The sequence below is a fragment of the Aphelocoma coerulescens genome, chromosome 17, assembly GCF_041296385.1.
Source record: "Aphelocoma coerulescens isolate FSJ_1873_10779 chromosome 17, UR_Acoe_1.0, whole genome shotgun sequence".
Taxonomy (NCBI): Eukaryota; Metazoa; Chordata; class Aves; order Passeriformes; family Corvidae; genus Aphelocoma; species Aphelocoma coerulescens.
In genome coordinates this window covers 4297874-4321096 of record NC_091030.1, presented here as the reverse complement: position 1 = coordinate 4321096, position 23223 = coordinate 4297874, and positions in this window count along the sequence as shown.

Below are 23223 nucleotides of genomic sequence, written 5' to 3'. Positions count from 1 at the left end.
AGAAAAGTCCCTTGGCTCCTCACACGAGCGGTCAGGGATGGTGGCATAGGGGGTGAAATTTAAATCAAGGCTCTCTCCTGTGCTGTTTCTGCTCCTGCTGCATTAATCCCACATTCAATAGCAGAGTCTTTCCCATAGGGAGACATTACTCAGCTAAAACCACACAAGGGCCCAGGGCATACGTGGGTACCAGAGACCTGGTGGGGGAAGAGATCCCGTGAGTGTGTCCATTGGAGTCAGACCCTGATGGAGATCTGAAAAATGCCATCTTTTGGGGGTTTTTTGGCGTTAAGGATAAAGCAAACCTGGGAAGGAAACTGATCAGAAGCTGGGTTGGGCATGAGTAAAACAAAAGTCCTGAAGTGAATCATCGATCCTTTTGTTTGCCCTGGGTTCTGCAGAGCCTCTGCAAGGTGATTATCCCGATAGCTGGACTGCAGGGACAGGGTTATTCCTGCTGTCAAGCACAGGATGCATGTGGAGCAAGGAGAGGAACTCTGCCTCTTCAAGCCACAGCCTTTTGTGTAATAAATCCTGATTCTGCCACGGAGATGATTTCTAACTTACCTGGTGTCTGAACTGAATATAAAATAAAGCAACTTTTTGATTGTGGGATGTGCGAATCTCACATGTGACTCAGATGTGCTGTTTTCCTGACTAACATCACAATTCCTTTCCCTTGGCTGCATGGCATCACTTTTAAGTGTCCTGAGGATGGCAAGTCCTCCCAGAAAGCATGTTTTAAATGATCTAGCAATCAACTGCTCAAAGAATGGGTGCTCATGAGAATCAGTGGCCCAGAAAGCACCGTATCCAAACTATATTCAAACCATACCCAAATATAGGCCAGGCTGTAAATGTTTGCACTGCTGGACCACTCAGCCACAACCCCACTGCAGCCACACAGAACTGTCTTCTTCTTCAGTAAGTATTCCTGGCCCAGACCCAGGATTTCCCCCATCTAGTATTTTTTGTCAGTTCCCCTTCAGAGAGGTTTGGACTAACCCTTCTTGTGTCCACTTGCAAAATGAGGCATGCAAATTTTTGTAAAGATGTAGGACTGGGAGGCTCCTTCCTTAATTAGAACCTCTTCCCAATGGCCTATAACCCTGTCTGACTCAGCTGGGAACTCTTTTCCCTTCTAGACACCTACTGTGGGTTGTACATACAGCTGGAAATTGCCTGGTCCCTCTAGGTAAACCTGTTAATCCTTCACACATGACATTTCTGGTTGTAGAGTTGTGTTTTCTGCTGCTTTGCATCCTTTTCCCACCAGTCCTTCCAGAGAGGAACCCAAAAACTACATTGAGTCACAGGCCAATGGATGGACTTAGTGGCAGAAAACTGAAACAGAAAATAAAAAGTCAAGAGGGTGAATTTAATGATGTGGATGAAAATACCAGTGTATAAATCCCTTAGGAAAGTATGCTGGAACAAAATACCAGTGCCATAAGAAAAAGGGGTTCTTCTTCCTGGCATTGTAGCAAATAAGATATCTGGAACGTGCAATATCAGAAGCTTTTAAATTAAAATTGATTAGGCCAACTATCTCCATTGATAAATGGCACTGAAATCCTATAGGTAACTGAGGCAATATCATCCTAAGAACACCCCTAAATTTTATGTCTTTGCTCATCCTCCAGTTCCTATGGACATTTATATGACTTGTATGGGCAAAAAACCTCAAAAAATCAGAGTGTTCTTATTTTCCAGGGGAGCTCAGGTATGGCTGCAACATCAGACACTGTAAAGAAACCTGAATATCTCTGTGTTCCCAGATGTACTACTTGGTTATTAGTCATGATTAGTCATTTTCTCAGTTGTTAAGCCACTTTAAAGATCTTTTCTCAATCATAGATTGTATTAGATCTCCACTTACTTACTCATTGCAATCCATCAGTCATTTCAACTGTGAGAAGTTCAAAAAAAATTAGGAGAGCAGAATGTTTGTTCCAGATTTGGCTTCAGTTAAATGAGTAAATCTACACCAAAACTATTTTACATGATGTGTTCAGTGTCTGAGTTAGTGCACACTGTTTGCATGTCCAGAAGAACAAAGTTCCATTAAAAATTATTTCCAGGGGAACGACAGCTAAGTTAGATGGCCACTAATGTACAAAGTAATTTAAAACTCAGTATTTTACTTCATTATAGCTGATGAAAAAATACAAAGAGCAGCCTCTAAAACATTTTTAATTCTGCAAGACAAAGCAGTAGGCAATGAATAGAAGCTTTCTTATGATCATTTGTGAAGCTACAGATAAATAGGCAAGCAGCTTCCCAGGTAGATCATAAGTCACTAAAAGATATTAATGACTTGGCTACGTGGCTGCAGAAATGGTGCAACATCCTGACAGCACCTCAGTGCTCCTGGACATTTTTGTAGCAGAAAGCCCAAACAGCCCAGCTCAGAAGAGGCCATTATTTAAATAGCTGTCTCATTTCGTGTAATTTCAAGTTCAATGGTGCGGCAATTCTGCAGTATTAGATGTGCTGAATGATTATTAAAATCACACCTATTCAAGATTAACTATGAATTAATTATGAGAGGAATTCAGAAATTCAGATACTTTCTGAGACACACTCAGGGGCAAGGATAGGGTAAGTGTCAAAATCTGGCACAGGCTTAACCTGATGTGAATATTTCAAAGTGCAGGTTCCTCTTCATCTCAGCAGCTCTTCAGGACAAGTGATTTCTTGTACTCCAGATGTGCATGAGGGCCACATGTAGCAAGTCAGAGGAGTCCTGCCCTGGGTGTGCTACTTCTCTCCCTTGATATGGAAGGGAGTCCTGATTAGCTCAGATGCAGAGAATGACACCTCCATCGAGACACAGTGAGTCCCTACGGGGGAAATCTGAAGCACTCAACCCCTGAAGGAGATAACAAGCTCATTGTGGGATAGAGACCTTGATGTCCCATCAACCCCAAATTTGGCAGAGTAAATTGCAGAGGCCTTGGCTAGAGTTCAGGTGTTGAGTTATACCTCACAGCCAGAGCAAATCAGCTCCTGTGCCACACTGAGGCTTCAGCAGCTTGGCATTGTATTGCAACCAGCTCATCCAGGCTCCTTCTGTTCCTCCTTCCCTTCATCTCCAAAGTCTGCTGGGACTCCTTTTCTGCTCCCAGTTCCATACAGGTGTCACTCAGGCACCGTGGCAGGAGGGAGCTTTGTGCAGAATAAGGCAGATGGACACCAGCAAAGGGTGGAACAGCTCCAGGTGTGCCTATGCACAGCAAAGAAAGAGAACAAATCACTCATGTTTGTCTACAAAAGGCTGTGAGAATGCAGCCACTAAACATCAGACAGCCTGGCTCAGAGAGGGAGCCTCTGCTTGTCTCTGCAATGTGAGGGACATCAGTCATTTCTGATAAAGCAAAAGCTCCTTGGTGGCTTTGCACTGTGCTCTGGAGTCTGGGGAGGGAAAGGGAAGCTGCAGGTATTTGTGGCACTTTGGACACAGTTTCCTTGGCTGCTTGCAATAATTCAGCCCTACAGCTCCTCATGGACAGTGAGATCTCTGTTGTGTCTCCATTCTATCCCAGTTTCTCAGCATGATAAAGGATGGAGTGAGCACTGACAAGCAAAGGACAGCGGGTTAGAAGCTGCTGGAGACTCCTACCAGTGGCAGCTAAGCAACTCCAGAGAGATCTAAAGTGACGAAATCCTTTTCATGTTGGCTTCATCCCCAAAGTAATTTCTGAAGTTGCAAGATCTTGGGGACAGGAGGGTCACATTGTCAAAAAATCCCTATGGATTGAAGTTGAGACCTTTCCTTTGCCAAGAAAGCTCAGTGGCAGGGCTGTTAAAATCTGGACCTGCATTTCCTTGCTCTATTATGTGAGCCAAGAATGAAAATGCAGCTTTTTCAAAAACCAGAGAATTTATTTTTTAAGCCCACGCTCTGAAAGCCACAGTGTGAGTGTGAACTACCAACAGGAGTGGGCAGTGCTCTGTGTGTTTGGTCCCTTCTCTGCCTGTCAACCAAACTCTCACTGGTTGTGAACATTTCATTCACTACAATGACAATCACAGAGACATGGAAGAAACAAGGGCAGGGTGGGCACTCAGAGTTCTCCTCTTGCCTCTTCAGTGATGTTACTGAACACCTCTGGAGCCAGCTGTGGTGTGCAGGTGTTCCTCAGGCAGGGCACAGCTCACTGCAGCACAGCCTGTTCACCCCTGCCACCACAGAGTCTTCTTTCCCCCAAACCTGTTGTATTTCACCCGAATGCCCAGAGATACGAGAGCCAGGCCAGACCTTGTCCATTAAAAAACATCTGGCAGGAATTTAGGCCAGTGTGTCACCACCTGATATCCCCACCCTCACCATGGGTGCCCTCAGGACAATCCAGCTGTGAGCAGGCCGAGTTTTTCCATTGATGTCCTTCCTCTTCTTGCCACCCTGGTCCTCCTCAGCCTGGTCCACTGAGGGAGTGTGGGGAGATTTGTGGCAGCACAGAGGATGTGCAAATCCACTGCAGTGGTGGCAGGATGGAGAGCAAATGTAAGGACACCTACACATGGCATTTTAAAGGAAGGTGGGCTGTACTGTGAGGCTGGCCTTAAGCAAAGGCCATCACACTGGAGAAATGCAGGAATTCAAATTGCAATCACTACTACTTTTTCAGGAATTTTTTCCTTCTCCACTTGTGAAAAATGGCCCTGAAAGAAGCCGAGCTGGAGATGCACATCCTGTATTTTCTCATTAGAGTTTGGCTGTCCCCTCCATCTCCTCCTTACTGTTTCAAACTGTCTCCTAAGCAAAATGCAAAGCCACCAGTGTTCCAGTGAGTTCAGCATTTGGCAGAATGAATTTGTTCATTGCTAATTAAAATAAAAGATTTCTGAGGTGTTTTGCACTTTAGTTTATTAGTTTTCCTGTGTAATAGCAAATCGGAGCCCTTGTTACACTGTCAGCAGAACTATTATTATTTTTATTATTATTTATTATTTACAGTACAACTTATGACTCACTTCCTATGTTGGTGGATCTTTCACCATCTGTTAAAAAATAATAGCAGTCATTTTCAGAAAAATTATTCTAATCCAAATGTTAAAATAGAACCATATGAAACCAATTAAATAGACTATGTGTTGTTAATCTGAGTTACTTCAGCTCAGCAAAAAAAAAAAAAAAAAGGATTGAGATGGTAAAGCATAGATGCAGACTTCAGAAATCTGTGGAGATTCTGCCAGCATTCTCCTGGAATTTAAGATTTCAAGGGAAAAAAAATTCTAAAAAATGTCATCTTCCAAATTTAGAAGCAGATATGGATCCAAATCTGGATGTAAGATTGCAGGTCCAGTCCAGGCTTTATGCGAATCCTTAAAAGATCAGAAAATTTCAGTTTTAATCCCCTTACTATTTAGTGCTCTTAGCTGTTTTTGTTCTTACTCGGAGTGAAATAAAAAATACTTGATCTGGTTTGTTTGCCTCCACCTGAGAGTTTTATGTAAGCTTCTGCCTAATTAACACGGACTTCCCAAGCAGCGCTTCTGAAGACGCTGCCCCTGCCTGCAGAAGTCAAGGAGAGATGAAGCAAAGCCACGATGAGGAGATGGTGCAGGCCAGGCTGGGAGTGCTGTCCATGGGCATGGGGATCAGTGGCAGCTCCACTTCAAACACCACATGCCCAGCACTCCTGGGCCTCAGATCTCTGAGCCCACGTCTAAGCTGATCTAAAACAGGAGGAGTTTTACCTGATTTCATACCAACCCCCTTTTTACTTCATGATAGCGCTGAGCAGGATATGCACTGCAGTTCTTGTTTAACTCAATTTGGGTGAAACTTTGCAAATACCGAGCCTGGAGGAGAGAGATGTGAGCTTGAGGGATATTAGGTGAGAGTTTCTCTCACCTATATGGGCTGATCACACCTCACCCCACCCATCCTGTGTACAAGAGGGAGTCAAGTCTCTCACAGGTGAATCAGACCACTGACAATTTGAATCACTTTCTGAAAGAGGGAAATTTAGGTTAGATACTAAGAATTTTTTCCCTGTGAGGGTGCTGAGGCCCTGGCACAGGTTGCTCAGAGAAGCCGTGGCTGCCCCTGGATCCCTGGAAGTGTCTAAGGCCAGGTTGGATGGGGCTTGGATTAACCTGGGATAGTGGAAGGTGTCCCTGCCCATGGCAGGAGGTTGGAACAAGGTGATATTTAAGGTTCCTTCCAACCCAAATCATTCTGGGATTCTCTGTTTGCCTTTCTCTGACAACACCTGGAGAAAACTCCAGCAGATACAACCCAAACCACAGCACCTCCCCAAAAGGCCCAGCATCATGGATGCAGGAAAATGGAGCTCTTTTTAAAGGTTTTTTTCATGTTTTTTCATGTCAGGATGGAAAGGCTCCTTGAAAACCAGCCTCCAGTGCTCCATCCTTGGCTTCTTGGGCTGAGGACTGAGGCAGAAAAGGTTGGGATGCAGAAGCATCCTCCATTTCAGGGAATGGATCCGGGTTGTGGCCCAGCCCTGCAGCAGGAGCTGAGGGATGCTGCCGAGCAGCACTCCTGGCTGCAGTTATTTATATTCCCTGAACAATGTTGTTTACACAGACTGCATGAATGCAAATCAACGTGAGGAACTGCTGGAGCCAGCGAGGTGTGCAGCAGGAACAGGCTCCCGGGATTGGTTTTAGTAATGTAGTGTTAACACAGCTACACATGGCTACACACACTTTCATGTCCAAGTGAGGGAGAGGGTGAGGGAACGCTCATTACCTAGGACACTGGCCAAGTCCTTGTACCTTGACAAGAGATAAAAAATAAAAATGGACTTCATTATCTCAGCCTGCCTGTCAATCACCTGCTGTAGCACCAAGCCTGCCTTACATTCTCCCACTGAGAGGTTCCTGTCACTGCTGGCCAGGAAGGAGAGCTGGATGTGTGAAAGGAGACAGAGAGGGAACATGAGGAGCAGCACCAGTCTGCTGGCTGGCTGCCCTCGTGCCCTGCAGCACACATGCATTCCTACCCAGCCAGCTGGGAAAGGCTGGCTCTATGAAATGAATGCCATGCAGGGAAGAGGTGAGGGTCTTCTCCTTCCTCGGGGCAAGAGATGCCCAGTGAGTGACACCTGGGTCCTCCAGACCGTCTGGGTGGTCTCAGAGGGTGGCATGAACCAACTACCCCCGAACATGCACCATCTGAATCCACCACTTCCGGTCTGCAACTTCTTGAGCCGTAATTTTCTGATATTTAGGTACCAAATTTTTCCCCCTAGGAATCCCAGGTACTGTCTTTGGAGATCTTTAGGGATATTCCCTGTTTGTTGTTGTCAGTAAAATGGGGTTAATGATGCTTCAAAACAGGTTTACCAATGTGCTGCCGAGATCTCTTGAGAGGCAGTGACCTTTTATTTAACCCATCACCATCGAACTGTCTCTCATTCCATCACCATGTATTCTCAGGAGGCTTTGCTGGCAATTCCATCTTTCTTTTCCACAGTGCAATAAAAAAATAATAATAAAAAATTATTGAAACAAGTTCCTTGCTAGTTTATGGTAATTAAAAGCAATAAATATTTCTGCATGCAATACTGTAGAACTTGACTCATTGGTGGGTCAATACTGCTTTCCTGGCAAGGCTGGGTAATAAATCTTTATTCCTTATTGAATGGAAATAAGGATGGGATTTTATTCATGAGTTCTGTGACCCGTTGAAGTGACATTTTCAAAACAAACACTCCAGAAATGAGGAGTTTTCTCTGCAGAGTGGGTTAATCTGCTCTCTTCTCAGCGTGTCTCTTTCATACTGATGATTTGCCCGATGCCTTTTTAATCCTAGCAGCAACTTCTCAGCAAGAAGGAAGAAAACCGAAATAAAACGAAGTATCTTGGTGAGAGCTGAGATGCCTGTCCTGGGCAGGGGCACAGGGGTGGGGAGGATGGTCTGGAAGGGCTCTCTGAAGATGTGACTCACTGGGCACAGCTGGTGCTGCTGATCCATGGCCCAGTCACGCTCTTGCTCGTGCTGGGGCCGGGGCTGGCCTTGAAGTGCCAGCCCTGCACGGCCACAGAGCAGTTGGCCTTCATTAGCTCCTGGCACTGCATACAGGGTGTTGCTCAGAGCCCAAATCAAAGAGCAGCTCTTTGTGCTTGCCTGCAGTCGCCTTCATTTGCTTCTGCCCTCTAATTGGCATGGGGGGCTCTGTGGAGCAGGGTTATAAAACAAACTGGTAACATGAAGGTGGAGAATTCCCACAGAGTCCTGCTCCCTCAGAGCACTACACAGCACCAGGCAGGCACTGGCATGGGGACTCTGGGGGGTTTTTCTCTCTCTAGGAGGCTGCTCTTTCTTTGGAGGAGCCTAAGCTTAGCAAGAGGCCGGGGAAGTGTCCAAGGCCAGGTTGGATGGGTGTTGGAGCAACCTGGGATAGTGGAAGGTATCACTGCCCAGGGCAGGGGGTGGAACAAGGTGAGCTTTAAGGTCCTTTCCAACCCCTGCCAAACTGTTCTATGATTCTATGATTAAACTGTATTCTCAAATGCACTTGGGGCCAGGTTTGCACACCAGGTTGGGTGTGAGGGGTGTAGCTGCTGTCTGCAGTGGAGTGGCAGGGAGAAAGAAAAAGCTTTCCTCTCTGTGGAACACACAGATCCGTGACATTTCTGTGCAGCAGGTTCCCTTCCCCTGGCTGCCATTGCCATCAATAAGACATCACTCAAAGACAAGCAGTTTGGCCCAATTTGCCCATTTCACAGGCCAGAATTCAGAGCTCACTGCTTTCCTGAAGAGCTGAGAGCTGCTGGACGATCCAGTGTGTGCAGCACCCACAGAAGTCTCTTGCTCACCTCTTCCTCCCCTGTCATCCTCACCACTGGGTTTGTCAGTCCAGGATGTGCTCAGGTGTGCTGTGAATGTGTGGCACAGTGACTGCAGACATGTGGGGCTCTGACATCTGAGCCAGCTCCTCCCGTGCCATTTTGAGAAATAAACCTACATCCCTGCCTACCTGAAAACTCTGAGCTTTTATAAACATCCCCCAGCTAAGATGGCTGGGTGTGGTGCTCATTGGAATCTGTTCACATTAAAGAGATGGGCCAAGAGGGTTCATCCTTCCTCTCTCTCCCAGAATCACCCAAGAAGCTCAGCCATGGGTTGGGAGCAGCTCTGCCATCACCCTCTTTCCTGCCCAGCAGGGTTTTCATCATCTTGCTGAATATGAGGCACATTCAGGCCTCATGGAGAGGACATGTGGGACATTTTGACCTCCTGCAGTGGCTGGAAGGATGCAGAGCTGCAGTGACCAGCCCAGCCTCCCTTCTGATGGGACAGGGCTGTTGTCTGGTGGTCCTCATTTGATCTGACGTTTGAAACAGAAGAGGCTGGACTGGAACAACACTTCCCCCCTATATTCAGAGCACTGAAGTGGCAGGAGCACTCACCAAGATTAATTTGAGTTATTTTAATTATGATTCTCTCCTCTCTCTCCCTTTTCCCTCCTCCTCTCTCACATACACTGTCTGGACAGGGAACTGCAGGTTTTCTTCCATTTAGGATTAATTAAAAAGGAAAAGTCAATAAGTTTCTCAGCAATTACTGTCTTTTCCATCTGGTCATTTGAGACAGTAAGGGGCTCAGAAAATTGAATTTCAGGATGAGAAAATCATGTCTCATGGATCCTAGCACAAGGATCTCAGAGGGAGAAATATCTGCATTTTCCTCAGCCTGCCACCACATCTGGGAGGGAGCAAGAGGCAACACAGGTGGGAGACTGGAGGTGATAATGACAAACTTTGACTGCCCTGGGTTTTATTGATGTTTTCTTTACCAGATAAGGTGACTGGACGTTATCACAACTCTAATCCAAAGCCCTCATCCACAGTCCTTGTAAGTCAATGGAAATCTTTCTACTGGCTTTGGTGATCTTTGGATCAGACTTCACCTGATGCCTGCAAATGCAACAGGTGCAATTCAGCTGTAAGGTACAGCTGCTTCCCAGATTTCTGCTATGAATCTCAGCTCTTGTTCCTTTGTTTTGAGACTGTGTAAGGACAGTAAAACACACCACAGGTTTTAATTTCTTGTTTCTCAGAATATAATACCTGAGCTGGAATGGAGAAAGGGTGCAAATCCAGAAGGTGGGGAGAGGAATTAAAATAAGCAGAGGCCAAAAGAGAGTGATAGAGGAGGGAAGAATTAGAAAAAAAAACAAGAAGCCACCTCACTGGGTTTTGTTTTGCAGTGGAGTTACACCATACAGCAATGAGTGCAGATTCATTCCCTCTCCTTTCAGTTTAAACTCAGCAGAAGCAGAACTTCAAGTTTATTTTCACATTCCTGTAGAGTTGTTTTCTGCAAGTATTTCTTGGAATGAAAAAGCAGAAAAATGAGAAAAAAACCCAACCTTCCAAATGCTGTGCGTGCTCTTTTGCTAACAAACCCAGTTTGCCCCAGAGGCCCTGCTGGGTGTGAGCGATGCTCCCTGCAGCTTTGTTTAGGAAAGTTCCATTTGCTTCCCCCTCAGCGAGGCCATTAACAGCTTTTTCCCAGAAGTGTAGAGTCTCCTTTTGTTTACCTGAAATTGCTGGGGATCAAAATAAATCTACATTCAACGAGTAAATAAATAAATGAATAGATAAAAGGAGGAGAATCAGAGACAGTTCTACTGGGGAAAAAAAAATACAATCCCAGGGAAATAAAGCTAAAACCTGGGAGGCTGGGTGCATCACACAGTGCTCTCTGCAGCTCCTGGCCGGTGTGAGCCTGGCTCCCATCAAGACTGATTACACTGTCACCACAAACAGCATGTAAAGAATTGTGCCTCATTTTATTACCTGGAAAACAGTGTTTAATGCTGCTGGAGCTGCAGCTTAGGGTAAACGATGGAAGTTTCCTCTTGGAAAACTGTTGGGGCCAGTGATGACATAATTTCTCCAGGAGTTTGATTCACACGGGGCTGTGGCTGTCAGAGTTTATTGTCAATTTTCTCTCTCCTGCCTTCCACATATCACATCCTCAGAGAGTTCCAGAGCTTTAGGACTGTTCTGAGCCAGGAGAACTCCTGGATGGTAGGAGGCAGCCACCAGCCCTCATCGAGGATTTTCCTCATGGCACAGCAAATCCATACCGGTGACACTGAGAACTGAGATTGATCCTCATCTGATAACAGCAGCAGTAATGGCTAAAAGCTCTCCCACACCATGTCACTGTGGAATGTGGAGAAGCCCAACCTTCCCTGAGTTGTGTCTTTCAGCTCAAGGATCCTGGAACCCTCCTCTGCAGCTGGAAAGGGTGTCAGGCGGGTCTGTGCTCATCGATACTTTATTTTCACCTGTTAGATTTGTATTATAATGTCTATCATTTTAGCATCATAATTTCTATGATTTCTAGGTGTGACAGTACAGCACACACCAGCATCTGCAGAACAAGTGATGGAAAGGAGATCTGAGGAGTGAAATGTGCCAGCACCATTTCCCAATTCCTGTGTGCCTGTGTACCCCAGGGCAGCAGATTTAGGGTGAAGGCAAAACAGCCACATGGGGAAGGTTGTCTGCTTAGTCCAGTGATTCATGGGAGGCTGTTTCTCTCCAGGAAAGGTTGCAGGGTGAGTCCTCCGTGTTCCCACTGGAGATGGGTAAGTCTCTGCACCTGCCAATCCACAGCACACAACGAAAACGAATTTTCAGCTGAGTTCGGTGGAAAAATGTGACTCACTACTGGTTTTCTGTCTACAGAGCTGGAGTATTGAGCTTCCTGACAGATATCCAGTGATTCATCACAAAAATCCAGTCTCCCTCTCCTCCTGCAAGTTGGCCACTCACTAATTGCAAAGCTCCCAACTGCTCTTCATTGCTAAAATATCTATTTATGAATGTCTTCAGAGAATGGAAGTCAAGGCTGCTGAGCTGTTCACAAACAGTTCATTGAAAATATCCAACATTCCAAGTCTGAAATCCAGGCTCTGTGGATGGTTACATGAGCTGTATTGTGTTATTTCTGATCCCTGGCTGGGCAAGCTGTGTAACTAATCACATCTGAACCAGCATCCATTTTGAACTGCATGTTCATGTGTGTAATTTGGAATATGCTTTTGGAAAATATTAAGCTATTTGAGTTCCAAATTGACTTTTGATGAGTATTCGCACTAGTAAAGCTCATTTGCTGGAATATTTGTGGAAAGCAGCCATAGAAACAGACCAGGAGATTCAAAGCAAATTTATTCAGGATTTCAAATGAATATACACAGACATCTTTCTGCAGTATTCACTCCCCATTAGTCACGTTGCAGTAATACCTGCACTGCACACAACTCAGTTACCCTTCCCACTGCAAGGCTGGGGCTGGGAGATTTATTAACTCAGTGCTTTCAGAATGGATTTGACCAAGATTTTTAATACCAAGTTCCCAGCTTGGAGGGACTCTTCTTAATTCCATCCCCTCATGCCCCCTCCCCCTTCCCTCTGCCAACCATTGCAATAATTTAAGGAACTGATCACTTCTATAGCTCAAAAGCCTGGGCACAGAAGAAAAGGAGAGGGAAGTGGTGCCTGGGGGGACAGTTGGGGGATTTTAAACACTGTGAAGCAGAGAAGCTCCACATTCTCTCTGAGTTGACTTTCTCATGCTCAGTGAGAATCCCCAGAAGTGTGAGTAATCGAAGAAAATGTTCCAGAGGTAAAAATTAAAGGACAATATATGAAACCTCATTTACAAGTAGGAAGCAAATGAGGCAGGATCCAAGTGGTGTATAGCCAAGCAGGCTCTAAATCAGCATTTTTAGCAGCAACTTGGCAGGTGGGTTTTACTTCTCACCAAGCACTCTCTGTGTTAGTCAACAGGCCAAAATGTGTCCTTCATTACATTCAAACAACTTGCAGCTAAATGTACTGAATTTAAGGAATTTAGCAGCCACAGCCATGAACAGAATGTGTCTCAAAGAGATCTGGCAGGGAAATTTCACTTCTCAGGAATCTTGCCTAAAGCAAAACCTCTCCAAAACCTGAATATCAAATATCCTGTAAATATCCTATAAACCTGAATATCAAAACGTCCTCCCAGTAAGGTGCCATCCAGTTGTGCTCTCACTGGAATTGCCCATAGCATTGCTCCACAGCTTCCACTTTTCTCTAGTTCATTCTGCTCCACCCCATCCCCAGCATTTCCTCCATGCCTGCGTTTTCCACATCCCTTTTGGACTTGGTGCAAGCTGACTGGCACTGGGAATTTTTGTGGGGTCAGAGACTAGTGCACTTAAATTCAGGATAGAGCCAGAACCCTGGGGCTGCTCTGGGACTGTCATTTCTCCAGAAGGTCAATCTGCCAGAGGATCCCATGATGGTGGATGGCATATGTGGACCTGTCCATGCCATGCTTGACCACTGGCTTTGTCTCTTGGCTTTCCCCTGTGTCTCTCAAGGCTCCACCACTGTCTTGCACACTGTCAGAGTCCCACGAAAAGTCCCTTGAGATTGCAGAAGAAGAGGAGCTGTTTTATTCACTCTAAGCACTGATTGAGTCATGTACTAACAAAACACCTGCCCTACAAACATAAACCAACCTGCCACAGCACATCAACACATGAAGAGGCAAAACAATGCTGGGGCAGGGTCCCAGAACTACCTGCTGGTTGCCAGTATCACTATGGGAAATCCTTGTTCTTACTCACACAAAGGCAGCTTTGCATTTTCTGTTTGAAGACTCCTCTGCACTTTGCAAGAGTTATTTCCATCATTCTCTGGACTGGAGAGACAGAGGCATTAAAAAGTTAAATCATGCATGCTAAGAAGGGAACAGAGTTCACCTGAGGCAGAAATAAGGCTTAAACTAAAGGCATCTAATACGTGTTTTTCTCTTACCACCAGTCCATTCTGCCTTACAGGAGGGTAAAAATGAAAAGAGACCAACCTCAGCAAGAGTCCTGTCCCATTCTCCCTGATTGCAAGCAGGCACAGTGAAGAAAAGTCCACGCCAACCATATTCCTGGATATCTGTTTTGAAAAAAATTAAACCCTAGAGTAGAAAATACATTTCAAAAGTCAAGTTCCTTTTTCTTCTGGCTAGAATCCTACCTTCCATTGAAGAGAGCTGGAGACAGATCCCATTGGCTGCCCAGCATCCCCTTAGTACCTCTGACCCCTTTCTCCCACATGGAGAGAGTAAACAAGGAGGCTTGGCCACAGAGCCAGCCTGTGTCTGCCAGGGACATGGGCTGTGTGCAGCTGGACATCTAAAGGGGTTTCTCTGACCTGAGACTTCTCTTCCCTCTCTGGCATTTTCTGCAATTACCCCAAATGCCTGACCTAATGTGGCTGGTGCGTTATTTGCTTTTTTTTTTTTTTTTAAATCTGCTCACACTGGACACAATCCACAAAAGCTCTTATTCAGTTAATAGAAGAGAAAAACAACACAGGGATGGGGAAGGGCTTTAACACCTCTGCTTTGCAGGAAGTGTTTACCAAACATGCTTCTCTAGGTAGGTTTTGACCTGTGGTTCTTCCATGGGCACAGCCCTGCAGGTCCTAATGCCACACCAAACCACATGAAAGAGAGTCTGACCTTGGCTAATCACAGGGATTTTTGTAGTGCAGACTGGTCAAGGGGCTCAGCACTTCCTGGCATGGATTAGCTCATGGGTTTGTTGTCTGTGTGTGGAACTCCCCCTCTCACCTGCCCCCTCTTTGATATCTGATGTTGTAGCCAGGTATGTCCTGAGGCTGAGAAAGCTAAAGGGAGGAAAGGTTTGTTCTAGCATGAAGCCTTGGCCACATTTGGTCCTAAAAAAGTACTGTTTTTTCAGTTTTTCGTCAGACTCTGGGGTGTACTTGGCTCTTAGAAGCTACATTTGGTCAGGTTGAGCTATTGCTGTTCAGTCCTTGGAGATGGCCTTGGAAAGGCTCTGGGCTGGAGGGGGTTGTTTTCTGCAGAGTTGTCCCCAGGGGAGAGAAAGGAGCAGTGGGAATGGGGACACTCCAGAGCTCTCCTTTCAGCTCTCTCTCTTCACTCTTTTGCAGAAACCAAGGAAGAGACTTGCCACTGTTGCAGTGACAGAGAATCTCCCCAGCGTCACTGGCAGCTCAAAGCAGACACTCCACTATCACTATGTCAAATATAATCCAGATGCTTAACATCCTTTAGCACCAATTCCAGGGCTGAAATACTTTGAAGTGACTTGAGCAAAGGCACCCTGCACATCTGAGCAAGGGATGAAACCACAGCTTGGATTAAACCAACTCCCGAGGCTCCATAGCTTCCAGGCCTGCAGTTCACAACATTTTACCCAAATATTCCCATTCAAAAATACACCTGCAAGTATTTCCAATGCTGCAGCTTTGTCTGTGAGCAAAGAGCTTGGGAATAAAATTCTAAGGGAACAGAAATACTTTGCAAAATGACACCACTTGTAATGGGGTTTTTATGCTCTTCGCTTCTGAAAAAATATGCATTTAGAAGAGTTCAGTGGATGGCAATGTGCTTATTATGTGGGCAATGCCTGTAGTTAGCTGGATAATGGTGATCTCAGTGCAGGGCTGGAATGTGGAGCCTACAACTCCTTGAAGCAGGGATTGTCTTTTTGTTCCATGCTTAGACATTCACAACACAATGGGAATGGGTCCTGATCCAGGACTGAGGGTCCCTCCATATTGCTGGAATACAGATCAATGGTGGGAAGGTCTTTAGTATTCAATTTTATCCTTCCAAGTGTCCCAGTTTTGAACATGGAATCAATTATCATAACATTACAAACTGGCAAAATTATAACTGTGGGTGAAAATGCATTTTTAGTAAGATAGGAGGATTTTTCAGGTTAAAGCCAAGACAAAGCAGAATATTCTTTCCTCTTTTCTTTTTTTTTTCTCTCTCCTTTTTTTTTTTTTTTTGTTTAATTTAACTTAGGTAAATTAAGAGGATCTGACCCACACTTTTTTTTTTTTAATGTTTGTCATACATGAAATCCCTATTTGTGCTTGGTCTTTGCATATTAAGTGCTTTAATTAATTTGAGCTTAATATTTTTAAATTGAATGTTAAAATCAATCCATCAGTCCAGGTACACTAATCAAGTTTTTATGGTCTTCCTGTGTTTACTGTATACCTTTACAAGTGTTTTAAGATGTGTTGGATGTATTTTTATGTTTTACTTGTATCTTAGTTTCAAGGCAGATTTTAAAAAACCCCAGTTGCAACAAACAGCCCAGCCCCCCATAAGCACATGACCCTTATCTCAACTAATATCACCCCTCTGACCAGGAAGAGCCATTGGTGGACAGAGATGGTCTGTCAAGGGGAAAACACCAACCGCCTTGAACCAGGGGGGTGGACTGTGGGTGGGCTGTGGGCGGACTGTGGGCGGAGCAAAAGCTATAACAGGGAGAAAAAGAAAGACACGTGTCTCATTCTCCCATCCTCTCCAGCTTGCTAAGGCAGTGCTGGAGAAGCCTACCCCTTTCTAGGGGCTTTTTAGAAATAGATTTCTTTTTGACCAGCCTAAACTGCAAGTTTATTTTTTTTCTCTACCTGAGGTTCAGAGCTGTCTTAAGCCTAAAGTTCCTGAATCCCTGCGCTCCTGGGGCATATCTCTCGAGCCATCTGGATCCCAAATTTTTATATTTTGTTAGTTTTTTGCAATTTTTCAATTTTTTTTCTGTTTTAATAAATTGTTTTAATTTCTACAAAGAGTTGTCTCATTCCTCACAATGTTAAACTAATGACATGGATGAGTCACCATATTGTTATTAAAATGACAGAGCTGCATGGCTGACCATGCTAATAACACCCCCTTCAAAGCTCAGCTGCCTTTAATGTGCACCTGAGAGAACAGGCACAGGCGTGGTGCAGCTGGGCAAGTCAGGAGTGCAGATTTGAAACAGCCCTGCCTCACCTCAGGGTCTGGGGGACAGGGATGTGTTACCATCCTTCTCCTCCTCCTCCAGTGAGGAGATAACCAGGACCTGTCCACCAGCTGGTTTTGCTGCTTGTTGCTGTGTCAAGTTTTTACACGTCTTGGTGGCTTCTGTTTAATGAGAGACCTTTAAAGCCCAGATTTCCACCACAAGAATTAGGTTTTATTTGGTTTTATATCTGTTGTTGTCTGTAGAAGTCTCATATCTCTTCATAGGTTGATCACATGAGGAAAGGGTGGAACAGAAATTTGGGTCCTGTGGGCATCTCTTTGGTGAGGAAGAGAGGGGACATCTCAGTGTCTCTTCCATCCTCTCCCTCCTGGGTCCTCTGCTCTAAGTGTTGACCTGGTGTCCTGCAAACCCTCCTGTGCAGGTTCTTGTGCCAAATCTCACACAGGATCCTGCTTTCTTGGCTGAAGAAGGGCTGGAATTGCTCTTCCTGGACAGGTATAGGAGCTGGAGCTGGTGGATATCTGCTGTGCCAGGAACATCTGCCCTCTCCTCAGCCACACTGGTGAGTTGGTAGCAGGAAGGGGCTGCCTGGGAGACCTTTTGGTCCCTGATTTAGAAATACATGCCAGGTAAATGAGGCTTTAGCATTGCCCTTTGGAGAAGGATGTGTCTGGCTTTGATTAAATCTCCCAAAACCAAACAGGAAAATCTTTTTGTACCCTATCTCTGCACCCTCCCTATGCATGTGTCCCCTCATGGATTTAGCTTTGTAAAGGAGCCACCAAAGCACAATGGACTCCATAAACCTGGATGCTTAATAACCCCCAGGTTGATAATTTACCACACAACCAATTATAAATTTTTCAAGGCTCCCATTTGTGCCCTTTCCCTCCCATTTCCTTTTCATTTCCTGTGTCCAGGGCCTTGAAATCCTTGGGCTTGACATGATAATTGATGGCTTCTGGCTGTACAAACATAAACCCTGGAATCTAAATAGAACCAGATGGAGCTTGTATTGTATTTTGTGTTTTTCTTAAATTTATTGTTAATAAATTTAATCAATTTATGAATATTTCCCTTATTTAAGAAAAACACAAAATAGACCATTATAATAGTCTTTTGTAATTGAAAACCACCCAGGAGTAGTGTGCTCTTGGGTCATATTAGTGCTCTGTTTTCCATTTGCTGCTCTCCTGAAGAGTTCACACAGATGCTTTGTGTCTCCTGTCCCCGGCTGGGCTCTGTGTGTCACATTCACTCTCACTGCAAGCTGCTGAGCTCACAAATACCAGCCTTTTGCAGCCAAAATTAGAGTTCTGGGTAAGTCTGATCTAAACTAAATGAGGCCAAGACCCTCTGGCTAAAGAAGGTCAAAACCAGGCCTGGAAACTTCAGTAATGCTTGAAAATATCAGATGCTGAGAAACAGGGAGGTCTTTTGGGGATGTGAGTGGTGAGGTGGGAGCTCTGGGAGTTCAGGCACCCACATTTAGGGATGATTCACATCGTGTGAATCATATGAGATTCATATGAATATGAGACACATCATCCACCCTAGTTACCTTAGACTTGCTCACAGCTTATGCTCAGGTGTAGGAGCAGGCTCAGATTTCAGGGTTCACTGGGGTGGAACAGGTTGGCCATTACCTGTATATTTAGGTTTATCACCAGAATTATCTGTGTATTTCCCTGGGGACATTACCAGGAAAGCTGATGATGTCCCCAGAAGAAGAGAAGTGTTTCACAGCTGTGTTTCTCCTTGGTTTTCACTCAATCAGTCTCTGCACAGAGATTCCCTCAGTAGCATGCTCAACTCCTTGGAGGCCTTAAAGAAAGATAGATGGTGTCTGAGCCTCCTTATGCTTCAGTCCTTGGCATATTTTTGTTTGTTTGGTTTGTTTGATTGCTTGTTTTTTTTCCAGTTTGTTAAACCTTAGAATTAGTATCAATTTAATTTTGTGTCTCTAGCTAGCTTTTATCGTTTCAGTTTTTTAGTTCTAGATATACTCTATGGTATAGAAAATGAGAGGTCTGGAATCTGCAGGATCTCATTTTTGTTCCTTCTCCAGTTGCTAAATATCATTTAGCAGCTTAATTAGCTTCTCTGTGCCTCAGTGTCTTTAGCAAGACCAAAGTAACAGTGACTTGGCAAAGTGCTTGGAGATCTGAGGATGACTCAGAAATTCAGGGCAGGAGGGGAATGTTCCCCTCTAGCCCCGGTTCTTTGAGGGGCCTGATTTGATGCAACAGAGTGAAGAGCTCAGAGGAGCAGGCTGTCACCTCAAAGTGCACAACAAAAGCAGGTTCTCAGCCTCAGGTATCACAGAATTCAGCCCTTATCTCTCCATGGTTCTGGTTCTCTCTGACTCACAGAGCACTTGCCTTTCACAGCTGTGCCTGTAACATCCAGACACTGCCATGCTGGCCAAAGCCACGGCCAGAAATCAGGGTCTTGTTCCTTATTGATTGTCCCAATTAACCCTTGCATCTGGGGAGAGTTCCCAAAGTTGTTTGTCCCAAAGTTGTTATCTGCTTCCCAGAGGAGCTGTGAAACACACAAAGTAGAAAAGACAGACACAGCAGTCTTGCTGCTGTGTGCCAGGGAGACCTAGCTGAACCTGGAGAGGACACAAAAGCTGAAACACCTTAAGCTGTCTGAAACCAAAAGCCTCTCTGACATATCTTAATTTGTCCTTGGAATCAGCTGTTGTCAAACTCACCATGTCCTAAGGGCACTTCCACTTAAAGCTCCCTCCTGCTTCTGTCTAATATCAAGGTGGCTTCAGCCTGCAGGCAACTCCACATCCAAACTGCTGCACAAGGACAGGGAAAATCCCCTCGAAATGGAAGGTCAAACCCCAGGGCTTAAGGAAGGAAGAGTTCCTAAAGAAAGGAGTTAACAACCACTGCCCCAGCTCTTGCATTCATGCAAACACCAAAACCCAACCAGACACCAGCACCCCTATGGAAATGGGAGGGTTTTATGCAGAGGAAACTCAGACCCTCAGGTCAGGGCCAGTGGAAGAAATGCACCCACCTGGTTTTGAGACCTGTGGTCTGTGTAATCCCAGACAGATCTTACAAACTTTAGCCCTCCTCACCTGAAGGCTGCCTTGGTGCCCCTCTGCTGCCATCATTTTTTCTTGCTTGCTTGCCCATGGGAATCAGGAAAAGCCTGTCAGGCTCCTGTTGCTCTTTTGCTCATTGCACGATTAAGCCCACCATAAATTCTGCCTTAGAATTCTTTATAGAGTCCACCTGTCCACAGCAAATAAATCTATTGTTCTAAATTAAATTCTGTAAAAGCTGAGTGGCAGAGGGTATGATGTCTGGATATATTCAGGAGACAGGAAGACTGTCATTTTCTAAGTCAACACTCTGACCATGCCTTATTCATTTGCTGTTCACGATGAAAGTGGATCTCTCCCTATATTTTTGGCTGGTTGTTTCTTCTCTCTGAAATAGCTGTGATAAGTGTGTCCCTGAGAAGGGGACAGTGGGGAGGAGGCACAGAGGGCTGTCATCCAAAGCAGAGAATTAGATCAGGAGGTATCTGATCATGCTGGCTCCTGTTTTCACGCAGCCTTCTGCTTATATTTTGCCTGCATTAACTTTTCACAAGCAAAGCTAAAGGGCCAGGCAAAGGCCTCGTTAGACACACATCTTGGGGAACTCTGATGTGCCATTAATTAAGCTTTTTCACTGCCTCTTTCCTGCTGGTTTCAAGGACCAGCCTGTGTGCCTTAACTCTTTTCTTCTCTTTCATTTCCCTCTTTGCTCTGAAAAGAGCAGTGGAGGGCTCTTTTGCAGATGGGGATGGGATGCTGTAGTGCCCTCTAAGTGAACTCTCAAGTCTTCTCTAGCAGAGGGAGAGCCCTTGCCAAGTTTCTCAGACACTGGCTCACAGAACTGCTATCTGTAGATGGATTAGCTGGGCAAAGTCAGGCTTTGACAAAGAAGAAGCCGATGCCAGCACATCCTGGCACAGCAGCGTGGGGATGGCACCATCCCCCTGCCATTACCCTTCAGCTGATGGCGTTGGGAGCCTTGCCTTGGCAGGGCTGGGCTGTCAGTGTGATTGATTCACCCAGCCGAAGATTAAAACAGCAAAGCACAGTGCTTGGCTCCGGGTGTTGCTTTCCTTTAATTTTATTATTTTCCTCCCTCTGTTGTCCCCTCTGGCAGAGTTTAGGGGTTATTTAAAGCGTGTTTGCAGAAACATGGGGTGCTCTGGCTGGCTGAGCCATTCCTTGTCATCCCTACCCTCCATCCTACAAAACCATATTAGAAGGTCAAGATCCAGCTGGACCTTTCTATGACCCCACTAACATTGCTGTATTCAGAAAAGGCATCTTCCCTCTAATCATGCAATAGACATTAGTATAAACATATAAATATACACTTCAATGTTAAACATATCTGTAATAAATATACCTTATTGAAAGTGTTGAGCAGTCAGGGCTAAACCTAAATTCTGAAGGGGTATTTTCATGTCTATTGATTAGACAATAAGGAAATGTAACTCTATATATCTCCTTTGCTAAGAAGCCATGAGATAGAGATGATATCAATATTTTGAACTTTTTCCTCCCTTGGCAGCTCAATCTTCTTTTCATACATCTTGGAGGAAAATTTGGTGCCACTTTCTGCTGAATCTACTGTCCACTTGGTCCTTAATGTCCCACTTTCCCCCCATAACTTAAATCCTAAGCATGGAAGGCTTTAGCAATGAATCTTATTTTGTATCCCTGAATTGTCTCATCCCTTGTAGCTGCCCCCTCTGCTGTTTGCTCATCCCTCAGCCCGTGCCTGTGCTGAGGTTCCTTTGCAGGCAGGGAAGACGGTGCCAGGGAGGATGTAAGAGCCAGGAGTGAGATCCCTGTGCTGGCTCCTCCTGCCCTCCCCTTTCCCAGGTATCTGGGCCAACCTGTGCTCTGGGTGAGAGCTGCAGCACAGCTCTGCTGGTGACACGGGGAAGGCGACAGCTCAGCGCAAGGACTTCTCACTCGAGGCAGCTCTTCTCCACTCTCTGCCTGCTGTAATTAATATCCTTTTCCCTGCAGGCTGTGGATCTCTGACAGGCTTTATTTTTAACTCCACTTAATGATAGAGTATTAAGGCAAAATGCAACTTCTGTGAGCTGCAGGCCTTGGGGAGGAGAGAGGGTCTTGGATTGGTGCTGCACGTGGCGAGGAAGCTCCTGTTTGCAGGAATGTATGAACCACAGAGAGTTCAGCATGCAGGGATTCGGGACTGTTCTGCCTGTGGAGACCCCCTGACACATCCAGAGGGTGGGAACTCAAGAGGATGCTCTTCACATACCTGATCCTGCTCAATAAACCTGTGGGATTTTGGTAAAAATGGGAGTAATTCTGCCAGCATCCTCAGAGGGAAGCAGTGGGCAAATACTATCAAGAGACAGACAGAGGTTTGGGACATAAAGCTTCCAGAAGTGGATGAGGGAAGTGAAGGAGAGCAGCAGGAACGATTTGAAGTTTTCTGCATATCTGCAAGAACTGGAGTGAAAAGAGATAAAAAATGATTTTCTGTTGTTTGCAAGGCAGGACAAGTCCACAAAGTGGTTGAATTCATCCCAGAGTGGGCAGATAAAAGGTTGGTTCTTACCTAAATGTTGGCCACAGCTTATATATCCCTCATCTATAGATTAAAAATAAGGAAGAGCAGCATATGGAAGAAAAATGTGGAAAGTACAAAATAAGCTAATGTTCTTTCTGGAAATAAAAATCCTGGGCATTCTCCATACAATTTTTTAGGGTCTGGGAAGTTAGTAATATGAGGAAAAGAACTTCCTTATGCTTTTTCTTCTCACAGTGGGAAGAAGTAAAAAAAAATCCTGCAAAACTGCTAGACATCAACTATCATTTTCTCCAAAGTTATCGAAAGTTACATTTCAAAGACTCCAGCTTGCATTTTTCGACTGTCCCATAGAAATGGTAAAGATGATAAAAGCTTGTTTTGTTTCACACCAGCTGGTCTTCCCTGATACAAATTTTTCAGGAATTGTTTTAAGGCAAAATTTAAGATCAAACTTAAAATTCCTAGGTTGGAAAAAGGACGATATGGAAAATTTTGGTGGAAGTCCTGTCTCCTTTGCTGCTTGTGACTGTGAGCAAGTGCATTTATGGGCTGGAGGCCTTGTGGAGCTGAAAACAAAATTCCTTTTCCTTGTGAAAGAAACAGCTCATTCATTGCAGAGTTCTGCACTTCCCAGGCTAACAACACTGCCTCTAAGATGAAGCTGGTATAAGACTTCCCCCAGTAAATTTCACAGGATTTTTCTCTCTTCTCCCTTTCCCAAAGGAAGTGTGGCAGGGTGAATTAAAGAGGGAAGTGTTTTGTTAGGAATTCTCTGAGCATCTTGCTTTCACTGATACCAATATAGCACTTTGTTGAAGGTGTTGCCAGGC